A 13,250-nucleotide genomic window follows, 5' to 3' on the forward strand; every position below is an offset into this window, starting at 1 on the left:
AGTAAAAGTAAGTTGTACACTAGAAGTGAGATTTGGAAGCATGTAAAGACATTGTTTGCGCCTGAACTCTCTCTAATATTCACCCTGGGATTTTATGTAAATGTCTATGTCCCACGGCTGGGCTAATCCCTCCCTCTTCTCCCTTTATGAGGAGCTTATTCCAATACGCTGTTCCAATTTAGTGGTGCTAATCTGGGTTTTAACACGCTATCATTGGTAACGATTTACACATTCTATTCACTACCATCTCGGTTCTCAATAGGATTAAGAGTGTGTGGGAATAGAGACTGTCTGTGCTTGCACGCACACACGAGTACCATTATTAGTCCCGTGCAGTTGTCTAAACCGTTCGTATCCGTAACAGCCTGTGAATGTCCCACTGCTGGGCTAAAGGCGGGTTGGTGGAATACACATGTGGCAGAATTTCAGTGAAATAAGACACATGCAGGTTTCTTTACGATGTTTTCCTTCACCTTCAAGCAGAGATGAATTATAATCACAAATTAAGCACATGAAAATTCAGTGGTGCTTGCCCGGGTTTGAACTCACGATCATTGGTTAAGATTCAGGCGTTCTTACCACTGGGACATCTCGGCTACAAGTTGTCTAAACATCTTTATCTAGTTTTCATACTCATTTTTCAATTATATTAATCTTTGTAAAAGCTTCCGTTATTCTATTATCCAGTTGTATGATGGCGTATGTTACACCCCGTTAACGATAGATGGCGCTCATTCGAAATGTCACATTCCTGAATCGCGCTGTCTAGATATTCGCTACGGAGTATATATAGTGTAGAAGTGATTGTTCTTGTAATCTAATAAATTGTAGTTTCATTTACCTAATCCCAGGTATCAGTGTTGCAGAACTATCGATAGTTTGACCTCGAAAACTATTATCGACAGTACTTCCGAAAGTATCGTCTTGTGTCAATATTGTCGATATTATCGATAGTTACTATAGCTCTCTGTTCACAATACTATTGATAACTCGTTTGCCTGCCTCGTTGATCTAGTGGCTTGATATAAGACCGCAGACCCCGGAGCTCCTGGGTTCAATTCCCAGACCGCAGACCCCGGAGCTCCTGGGTTCAATTCCCAGGTCGGGCCAATAAAAAATTATTGGGTTTTTCTGTCAGAAAATTCTCAGTATCAGCCCGGAGTCTGGAAGTTGGAAGTGTGTACACTCCCGTGCCTCCGAAAGCACTTAAAGTCGTTGGTCCTGCGCCTGAACTCTTTCCGGTCGTTTCGGATCGCCGTCCCATCGGATTATGATAGTTAGGGAACAGAGAGTACACCTGTGTTTGCGCACACACTTGTGCACTATAATATCTCCTGCGTAGTTGGCTAATCTCTCTTGAGATTGGCCGCCGTGGCCGAAATCGGTCTGGAGGACATTATTATTATTAATACTATTGATAACAACAATCCATAGGTATTCATTCGATAGTAACGATTTAATAAAACTTCATTAATAATAGTGTTGTTACTGGGCCTACTACATTACTTATCTTGAGAAAGCAATAATAATATAATAATAATAATGATAACCCCACCGACGTATCTTTACGTTTCCGACGTGGTGCGGCTTGTGCGCTTCAATGATTCTTAGGGCTATGCCAATAGAGCTACTCATGTTGGATTGGCCTAAGATGAGAAGACAGACCAAGAGAGATACAACCCAAGCCAAGGTGGAACAGCGTACGCCGAGGGCTCCATGGCTAAGGGGGTGCTTAGTCGTTAGTATGCGAACTTTAGAGACAAGGGGACCTCTAATTTAATTTACCCTCATCACAGTGAATGCAGGGCTCTGCTGTGATTGACTTTTATGTCCCTAGCTACTCGTGGGAATAATATGATAACTAGGTCTAAAACTAAAAAATATATACAGGCGAACGTGCCATAGTTAGAAGAAGAGTCCACGCAGACTTCTAATTCATCCTCTAAATCTTTATTCCCATCAATACCCTCTTCATCGCCAATTTTGTATGCATCTTCACCAAATTCATCATCAACCGGTGCTCAACTGGCGGATGTGGCACAGGAGACAAATTTTGTCAGTGAACCTGTGCCCACCACCAGTGGCGTAAAAAAACGTAAAAAATGGAGTATGGAAATGAACAAGTTCATCCTACGTACCTACCTATATCTTACAAATTTAGAATCATACACAAATTCATATATTTCTTCACTACATATAAAATTTATAGATAAATGTCCACATATGGAAGTAAGCAGACAGAGAATTGGTGACCAACGTAGAGCTATTATACAAAAGAAATTATTATCACAAGAAACCATTGATCAGATTTACGATGAAGCTAAAACCGAATTGCAAGTAATCCAAACTCAGATACAACAAAACGCCACAAATCTTAAAACATCCCTTAACACACTAACAGGAAAACGTATGAAATGGACAAATGAATGCAATGAAGCAATTATTAGGATTTATTTCAAAATAACACAATTAGAGACTAATAAGACCGCTTATAGAAAACGTTTGTATGAAGAGTTTATAAACTTATACCCAGAGTTTACACACATTACAGAGCAAAGATTAGCGGATCAACGAAGGGCAATAATAAATAATAAATATATTAAACAAGATAGATTAACACTGATTAAACAACAAGTAGCAGATGAATTACATTATACACACACACTAACGGAAGACACAGATAATGTACATTTACAAACAACAGAACAAAGTAATATTACACACTACGATGCATTCAAATCTAATTCAGAAACAAACTCACAAGCTAGGAAAATGCAAAACACTACAGTTACATGCACTGATTCCGTTACATCAACCCCTATCGATGAACAAAACGTACAAAGTATCACCCACGATCATGATGTGACCTTAGAAGTAAACACTGAAATAGAGAACACATTCGTTCATGCTCTAGAACATTTTTGTGATACTGAACCAACTAGCAGACCATACATTCCTAATCAAAGAACTTCTAAAAAGTTTTCATTAATAATGAAATACATAGATACAATGATACTGACAAAATTTGTAAACACTGATACTGATTTTATCACTCTACAGACAATAATTTACTGTGCAGCATGGACAGCAGCTAAATGTAATGGGGCAAGAATGACATTCTTAACACAAAACAACCATCAAAACAAATCATACAGAAAACCTAGCTGGCAAAGAAGATTAGAAAATATAATAATGAAGTTGCGAGTCAATATAGGCAGGTTAACACAATTTATTAAAGGAAATAGAAACCGAAAAGTAGTAGCTGCAGTAGAACTCATAAAGACACAATATCAATCACACGCACAATATGAAAATACAAACACGCATATAGAACACTTCTTAGATACCTTAAAACAGAAACTCAATGCAGCAGCTAGTAGACTTAAGAGATATTTGACGTGTACTGCCCGTAAAATAGAAAACAAAACATTTGCTAACAATGAAAAAATCTTCTATAGAATTTATTATCTAACTGCAAAGATAATGAGCAAAATCTAGAAATACCTCCCCCTGAAATATTTCGACAATTCTGGGCTAAGACATGGGAAAACCCCATAGAACATAATGAACATGCAGACTGGGTTAACGAAATAACTACACATATTCCAGAGATGGAGTTCAACTTCATACCATAGAAACATTTATAGATGTCATCAAACGAATGCACGTTTTAAAGAAATTTAGTAGCACACACTCATACATACATAAGTACTTAAATACATTCATTCAATCACCACATTTACTATCGAAATATATAACTCATGGAATCACATACTTAGTACCTAAAGATAAACAGGATAACACAAATCCAGATAAATACCGACCAATTACTTGCTTACAAACCATATATAAAATTTTATCAGCTTGCATAAGTGAAGAAATATACAAACATTTAACTAAACATAATATATTAGCCGAACAGCAAAAGGGGTGTAGAAAAAATAGCCAAGGTTGTAAGGAGCAGCTTACTTTTGATGCAATCATTTTAAATAGTGCGGTAAAATCAAAAACAGATATCCATACTATGTTTATTGATTATCAAAAAGCTTTTGATTCAGTCCCGCATAGCTGGTTATTGTATGTCTTAAAATTGTATAAAATAAACCCTACCCTCATATCGTTTCTTAAAAATTCGATGCAAAACTGGCAAACTGTATTAAAAATAAAACAATCGTCCATGAAATCTCTAACTACTGAACTAATCCGTATCCAACGAGGAATTTTTCAAGGAAATGCTCTGAGCCCCCTCTGGTTTTGCTTGGCCTTAAATCCTCTTTCACTCTTGTTAAATAAAACCAATACAGGATTCACACTTTACGGTATTAACACCCAATATAACTTATCACACCTCATGTACATGGACGATATAAAACTCTACTCCACTGACAAAAACACGCTGCTTGAGTTAGCAAGCATTACGAAACAGTTCTCAAAAGATATTCATATGAAATTCGGAGTTGACAAGTGCAAAATTCTGTCAATCTCGAAAGGAAAAATCCTTAATAATAGCTACACACTCGAAACTGGTGAACAAATTGAACCAATGGATGAACTAAGCACACATAAATACCTTGGTTTTAAACAATCTAGGCAAATACTACAAACTACGACAAAACAAGAACTGCTTACAAAATTCTCGCACCGATTAAATCTCGTATTAAAGACACACCTTAACTCTAAAAACACAATAAAAGCTATTAACACATTTGCCATACCCTTACTTACGTACTCTTTCGGAATAATACAATGGTCAAAAAGTGACATAAAAAAATTGCAGCAAACTATAAGCACTCACTGCACTAAATATAGGAAACATCATCCAAAATCTTGTATTCAAAGGCTCACACTACCACGCAAAGAAGGAGGAAGGGGAATAACAGACATACACAATTTACACAATAAGCAGATACTCTCACTCAGAGCATACTTCCATGATAAATCCGAACGCTCACCTCTACATAGACACGCAACAGAAATAGACAAAAAGCTTACACCATTAAACCTACATGACAAAAACACTCAAGTAAACGAACATATCATAAGTAAACAACAACAAATGTTGGCATGGACTGAAAAAACACTGCATGGGAGGCACCGAGCCTATTTGAACCAACCCCACGTCGACAAAGAGAAGTCGAACGAATGGCTCAAACGAGGTGAACTGTTCCCTGAGACCGAAGGTTTTTTGCTCGCCATTCAAGACCAAATAATAGAAACTCGTAACTATAGGAAGTACATAATGAAGGATAATAATCAACCTACTGACTTATGTAGACAATGTAACGCAGCCTCTGAAACTATTCAGCACATAACGGGGGCTTGCAACTCTCTCGCACAGACCGATTATAAGCATCGACATGATCTAGTGGCTGCAATCATACATCAACATTTAGCATACAAATATAAACTTATAACAGAAATGAATCCATATTACAAATATAAACTGGAAAGTGTATTAGACACTAGAAACCACAAAATCTACTGGGATAGAACAATAATAACTGACAAAACTATCTGTTATAATAGACCAGATATTACCGTTCATGATAAAATCAATAGAATCGTTTATCTTATCGATATAGCCGTTCCTAATTCACATAACATACAAACCAAAATATCTGAAAAGTTAAGTAAATATCAAGATCTCGCCATAGAAATTAAAACGCAATGAAAAGCACAAACAGTACACATAGTCCCAATAGTCCTATCATCCACAGGTATCGTGCCAAAATCCTTGACACAAAGTCTGAACACCTTACAAATGCCAGCGTATATCCTCCATATACTTCAAAAAGCCATAATCCTTAACACCTGCCGTATCACCCGAAAGTTTATATCATCATCCACTTTATCATCAACGTTTTTAATATAAGCAACACTCCTTAACGCTTGGCTGCAGCCCGCGTTTTCGGTTTAAGCTCTTCGAAAGAAGAGAAACTTTAAAAGTTAAATAGAAATAATAATAATAATAATATTGGACATTATTCACACACGGTCATCTGATCCCAAATTAAGCAGAGCTTGTGTTATGGAAACCAGACAACAGATATACTACATATACTACTTTTCTTTTGTAAATACTTACTTATATAGATAATTACACCCAGACTCAGGACAAACAGACATGTTCATGCACACAAATGTCTGTCCTGGGTGGGAATCGAACTCACGACCTTTGGCATGAAAGGCAAGTAACTACCAACCACGCCAAACGTCTCGTCAAAATTAACTCTTTTAAACTAATCGTTCGGTGAGACCGACTCACTGCTTATGATCTCCTGGTACATTAACACTGTAATCCTAACTGAAACTAATTGACTCTTTTAATCTAATCGTTCGGTGAGACCGACTCACTGTTTATGATCTCCTGATACATTAACACTGTAATCCTAACTGGAACTAATTGACTCTTTTATTCTAATCGTTCGGTGAGACCGACTCACTGTTTATGATCTCCTGGTACATTAACACTGTAATCCTAACTGAAACTAATTGACTCTTTTAATCTAATCGTTCGGTGAGACCGACTCACTGTTTATGATATCCTGGTACATTAACACTGTAATCCTAACTGAAACTAATTGACTCTTTTAATCTAATCGTTCGGTGAGACCGACTGACTGTTTATGTTCTCCTGGTACATAAACAACGTAATCCTAATTCTAAATCTTTGAAACTAATAATAATAACATCCTGGGACATTTTTCACACACGGCAATCTGATCCCAAATTAAGCTTGTACAAAACTCGTGCTATGGAAACCAGACAACTGATATACTACATATACTACTTTTCTTATGTAAATACATATTTATACAGAAAATTACACCCAGACTCAGGACAAACAGACATGTTCATGCACACAAATGCAAACACTGTAATCCTAACTGAAACTAAATGACTCTTTTAATCTAATCGTTCGGTGAGACCGACTTACTGTTTATGATCTTTTAATCTAATCGTTCGGTGAGACCGACTCACTGTTTATGATCTCCTGGTACATTAACACTGTAATCCTAACTTTTTTTTTTTTTTATATGTCCGGGATGGCAAATGACTCTACTCCACCTAATGGTAAGTGGTAGTAGAGTCCAAACGCGACGACGGCCAGTACAGTCGGGAAGAATGTTCTGAACTAGCCGTCACCACCTTGCCGGCCCGCAAGATGCCTCTTCACGCCTCGTTTGAAGGAACCCGGGTTGTAAGAGGAGGGGAACACGTGAGCTGGTAAGGAATTCCATTTTTTGGTAGTGCGACAAAGAAAGGAGTTGCCAAATTTCTTTGTGCGCGATCGAATTGATGTCACAGTTAGGCGGTGACATCGAGAACCAGCTCGCGTGGACTTAAGAAGGAAGGGGGAAGCAGGAATTAGAGAGAATAATTCCTCAGAGCACTCGCCGTGATACAGTCGATAGAAAGCGCTCAGTGCTGCTATCTCGCGACGCAATTGTAAAGGTTCAAGGGTGTTTGTGTCCTTTACGTCGCCAATAATGCGTACTGCACGTCGCTGCAACCGGTCCAAGGCCTCCAGTAGGTACTTAGCGGAGCCATCCCAAAGGTGCGAGCAATATTCAACGCAAGATCGTACCTGTGTTTTGTATAACAGGCACAGTTGTTGTGGCGTGAAAAAACGCCGCACCGTGTTCAGAACCCCGAGTTTTCGTGAAGCTGTTTTTATAATAGCCTCGATGTAATTATATGCCCTTGGACTAAGGTCGCAACGAACGTCCATCCCCAGCATGGCAATTTTGCTTTGTATCATCAGCGGTATGCCACAGAGGGAGGGATGAGGGTAAAATGGTGACTTTTTCGCTGTGAGAGCGCATACCTGTGTTTTCTTGGCATTAAACTCAACAAGATTATCAGAACCCCATTTGGCAATGAACTCTAACGTCCTATCGAGTTCAATGACAAGATTCTCCCGCCTCTCCTCAGTTTCCGCCCGCCCAGCCACTGCGCGTCCGTGGTATCCACCATGCACTGTACTATCATCTGCATAGCAATGTATGTTCCCAAGGGAGAGCATATCATTGATATGCAAAAGAAAGAGTGTGGGAGATAGCACAGATCCCTGGGGGACCCCAGCATTCACTACATAGAATTGTGAAGCGCAACCATCTACTAAAACACGAAGGCTACGCTTGTGTAGGAAGCTGGCAATCCAGGTGCATAGCTGAGCAGGCAGACCATATGCCGGTAGCTTGGAGAGAAGACTTCTGTGCCAGACCCTGTCGAAAGCCTTGGAGATATCGAGGCTGACAGCCAACGATTCTCCATGCTTGTCGATAGCTTCACCCCAGAGGTGCGTTACGTACGCTAGAAGATCACCTGTGGACCGTTTTGGTCGAAACCCGTACTGACGATCATTAATTAGACAGTGATCTTCTAGGTAATGGATCAGTTGGTTGTTTAGAATCCGATCAACAACCTTACAAAGTACTGAGGTGATAGCTATTGGTCGATAATTTGCCGGGTCAGACCGATCCCCTTTTTTGGGAACCGCTTGCACATTAGCTCTTCTCCAAGCCTCCGGCACACATCCCGAAGAAAGAGTAAGTAGGAACAGGCGCGTTAACACAGTAGACAGCTCCGCCGCGCACTTCTTCAGCACAATGGCTGGTATTCCATCAGGACCGCTAGCTTTCCGTATATCAAGTGATTGCAGCTCCGCACGCACATCACGTTGCCTGATTTTGATGTCAGGCATCGTGTGGCCACATGAAGGTATTGTTGGTGGCTGCGCACTACAATCATCGATCACAGAGTTGTCGGCAAAGAGTTTAGCCAGGAGGTCGGCTTTCTCCTGCGCACTGTGAGCTAGCGATCCGTCCGGATTTCTGAGCGGTGGCAGCGAAGGTTGGCAGAAATTGTTTTGCACAGACTTGGTCAGACGCCAGAAGCTACGGGAGCCCCTAGGATGCGAAATAAGGTCATGACCAATCTGTACAATGCGCTGTGCATCCGCTCTCGTGTATGCCTTCCTACAGGACTTGGAATTTTTATTGTAGTTTGCTTTCAGTGAGTCAATGTTAGATGCCCCGCTAATACAGCCGTTGATCCACGTGCGATATGCCGCCTGCTTAGATGATACAGCGTCGGCACATTCACGAGTGAACCAACGGTTACGCGTACCCCTATTGATGAGATCTGAGGTAGGAATGTAGTATTCCATTCCTAACATGATCTCATCAGCAACAGCAGTGGCACTAGCTGTCGGGTCATTCCCACTGAAGCAACGTTCCTTCCAAGGGACTGACGCATAGTAATCGCGCATACCGTCCCAATCTGCCGACTTATAGTGCCAAACGCGACGTTTGCATACCGCTGATGGCGGCAGCTTGGCCTGTGGCACTTTGGTAGATATAAGGCCGTGATCCGAAGAACCAAGTGGAGCTTGAACCACAACCTGATATTCCGTGTGATGAGTGACTCTTTTAATCTAATTGTTCGGTGAAACCGTCTCACTGTTTATGTTCTCCTGGTACATTAACAACGTAATCCTAATTCTATAAAATTTAAATTTAAAATGGGGTCATGATTATGCTTAAAAATATATAATATTTTAATAAATTTAAATAACACAATACGAATTTGAAAATGGGGTCTTTTCAAAATAACAGAATATGACATAACAGAGCATTTTTTAATATTCTTGAGGATGGTTATCACACAAATGCTATTTCTGATGTTAGGTCTGCTATTCTTTTAATAATTATTGTATTTATTATTTAGCTTATTATTTAGCTTAGCAGTATGTTTTTCCATTCATGTTGCCGCAGAGTCTTAAACACAGGCCATTCCTTATATATTCAAAATGGCGCCTAATAAGAATAAAATATAATATTCAAGCAGTGATGAATCGCTTGAATTTTGTAAAAAATTACCAAAATAGTAATATATAATTTTGTTTTGGTACATATTGACATTATGGTAAGTTCGTTTAATCATTAATTAAATCATATAATCGACTAAATGGGTACAATGATATTTATGATATTACTAATGTATGGAATTCGATTAACGCTACAAGATTTACTATTGGGTTTCTTTCTTCGGTTCAGTTCTTCTAGGTAGAATCTGCATATATCCACAACTAGTAGCTTTAAACCTTTGTGAAATAATTCGAATGTACTTATAAGTCTACTTGATTAATTATCACCAACTCAGCAAGCGCGCATTGTCGTGAAACTTTCTTATGAACGCGGGTTGACACAATAATTGCCAATTTATTTTTTACAAAGTGTAGCTTAAATTATAAAGATTTTAAATAAAAAATCCAACATACTTTAATTATTTTTATTATAGTCTAATGATGTGCTAAAAAATGTTTTAATTTTTTTTTTTAATATTGAATGACTGATTTAAAATTTTTTTTAATCTTTGCTAATATATAATATTTTTCTAAGTCAGTAAAAAACATTGTTTTATTTTTTTTAAGTCACAATCACACGTTTTATTCAAAGCATAATTAAATAAAAAGATTAATTTAGTCTAATTACACCCTAAAATTTTCATAAATCGATGACACGAAGCTAACTTTTATTAAAAATGGCCGTTTACTCTGACAAAATTAAAAAATTAAAGAAACACACGTTTCAAATTAATAATCTAAGCGAACTGCCACAGATAATACACAATTAATTATTTTACACCATCATTTCATCGCTTACCATTACTTTATCAAATTAAATTAATTCGGATTAATTAATACTTTGAGGCAAAGAGATCTAATAAAATACGTACTTAAAATTTATGCAATAAGGACTATTATTGTATAAACAATAAGATATGTAAGAAAATTTTAAAGTCGTTAAGAAGAAGATAAAAGTTAAAATGAATCTTAGTGGAATATATATATAATACAAATTTGATGATAAATATAGAGTAAATGTAAAAAATACACTTATAAATATACATTTTTTTAGTAGGATTACTTTTTAGGTATTTTTAGTTCATACAAATTATAAATTAAAATATTTACTTACAATTGTTTTTACAGATGAAAAACGAAACAGCAAATTATTTAATTAATTTTGTTCCCATAAATATTTCTGAATTTCAAAATGGTGTCACTTAAAAATGTCTTACGTTTTTGTTACATAAATACGTATATTTAACTTAAAATAGCAAGTCATATCAGCTTACAGGAACTAGAAAAATCATTTAGATTTAATGTACAAAATTTAAATACTTCGACAAAAGATATGTATACAACAATACAATAATATGAATCGCGCCAAAATTGAAATTTAAAATGGCGTCATGATTATGTTTAAAAATATTTAATATTTTAATAAATTTAAATAACACAATACGAATTTGAAAATAGGGTCTTTTCAAAATAACAGAATATGACATAACAGAGCATTTTTTAATATTCTTGAGGATGGTTATCACTCAAATGCTATTTCTGATGTTAGGTCTGCTATTCTTTTCATAATTATTGTTATTTAGCTTAGCGGTATTTTTTTCCATTCATGTTGCCGCAGAGTCTTAAACACAGGCCATTCCTTATATATTCAAAATGGCGCCTAATAAGAATAAAATATAATTTTCAAGCAGTGATGAATCGCTTGAATTTGTAAAAATTTACCAAAATAGTAATATATAATTTTGTTTTGGTACATATTCAAATTTAGTATTGCATAAGTTAGGTAATAGACGAAATTTCATTTATATTTATAACTGATCAGAATATGATTGACGGGAATAGTTCGTGCTTATAATGCCTGAAGTTCTCAAAAAAATATGACCGAGTTATTACAACTTGTACCTAAATACCTGGATGTTTATTTTTTAATTTATATATAATTACCATTATTTTATGCTGCAATTTTTTTAAATTTGTTATGTGTAATATAATAATCAGGTTAGTAAAGGTTTGAATATGTTTTTTTATTAAAAAAAATAACTTTTAACGCGACACGTTTTCTTAGACCAAAAACGTAAATGATACTAATTATCTTTGTTTAAAAAAAAATCTTATTCAACCATTAATTGCTTTTATTAAATTATGTTTAATATTATTGTAGTTTAATTAATATCGATGCCACCTATAGCTATAAAAATATTAATTAATACAAAGTATAAAAAGTCAATGTCATATCGTCTAAAGTAAAATCGGCATTAAATAATCCGATCATTGATAGTTAGATATCGTAATGTTATATAAATATGTATCATTAACTTAAAATTGCAATTTATAAACAGGAACTGGATATATCATTTAATGTACAAAGTTTAAATACAAAAATATGAAAGCTAATTTTGGTTTACCTCTTGAGGTAGTGATTATATTAATGGCGCCAAAATTGTGTGTAAAATGCTAAGCATGTTTTTTTTTAAATAAATACAAAAAATATTTTACCGTACAACATTATTGTTTTAAATTTATAATCAATTGTTATTGGAGTCTTACATATCAGCGCGGCTTAATGCAAAAGTAACATCGGCATTGTAAGAGCTACCATTAACAAAAAAAAAAAAAAAATACAAACCTAAAGATTTGTTCCTTGGGGCGTGATTATCATTTTAAAAACAGTTACGTTATATATGTATGCATATAAATATGTTATTTCATTTAAATAGAAAATAACTAGTGTGTTAAAACCACAAGAGTAGACAAAGGCAAATTAACAACTGACATTGAATTGGCGCGATATCATTGGTCGAGATTTTGAATTATCTGTGATATTCATTATGGATTTGCGAAAAAATTGCGTTTTATTCGGGAAAGTAGTTAAGCTGAGCTGTTAGCGAATATCACGGGATATGGAAATATAAAGTTAGTTTATATTTACTCCTACGATTGGAATATACTAAATATACATTTCAACTAATTGTAAAAAGTGTATTAAATACAATATTAACACGTAAATAGTGCTATTTTGATTTTAAATAAGAATATTTAATTTAAATCTCAGTTTATTTGAAATTTTAAGTCAACTAACTTCTAAATAAGTTATTATTGTAACAATTTAACATACGATAAGATTATCATGGTCCTGTCACCGTGGCGTCACGGAAGGGTAGATAGGCAAACATGGTATAACTAAGAATTTAATGTTTTTGAATGTACATATTTTCAAATATAAAGACTTATAACCTTTTACTGTTGCGATTTCTGTTTCTCTTTTTTAATTTCGAATAGGAAGGCTAATGTAAGTTTGGTGGTAATTCTCCACCGCGTCATTGGCGTTTTACCAAATATTAACCATCATTTATATTGTCAATGTGCCACCAACATTGGG

The 13,250-nt window shown here is 35.8% G+C and overlaps 1 protein-coding gene across 1 annotated transcript in view; it reads right to left on the reverse strand.

The window, feature by feature from the left end:
* LOC126777984 (GTP-binding protein 2-like) overlaps window positions 1-13,250 on the reverse strand; it is a 309,400-nt gene that overhangs the window by 283,799 nt on the left and 12,351 nt on the right. The window lies entirely within an intron of this gene.

This window comes from Nymphalis io, chromosome 24 (genome assembly GCF_905147045.1).
Source record: "Nymphalis io chromosome 24, ilAglIoxx1.1, whole genome shotgun sequence".
NCBI classification, from domain to species: Eukaryota; Metazoa; Arthropoda; class Insecta; order Lepidoptera; family Nymphalidae; genus Nymphalis; species Nymphalis io.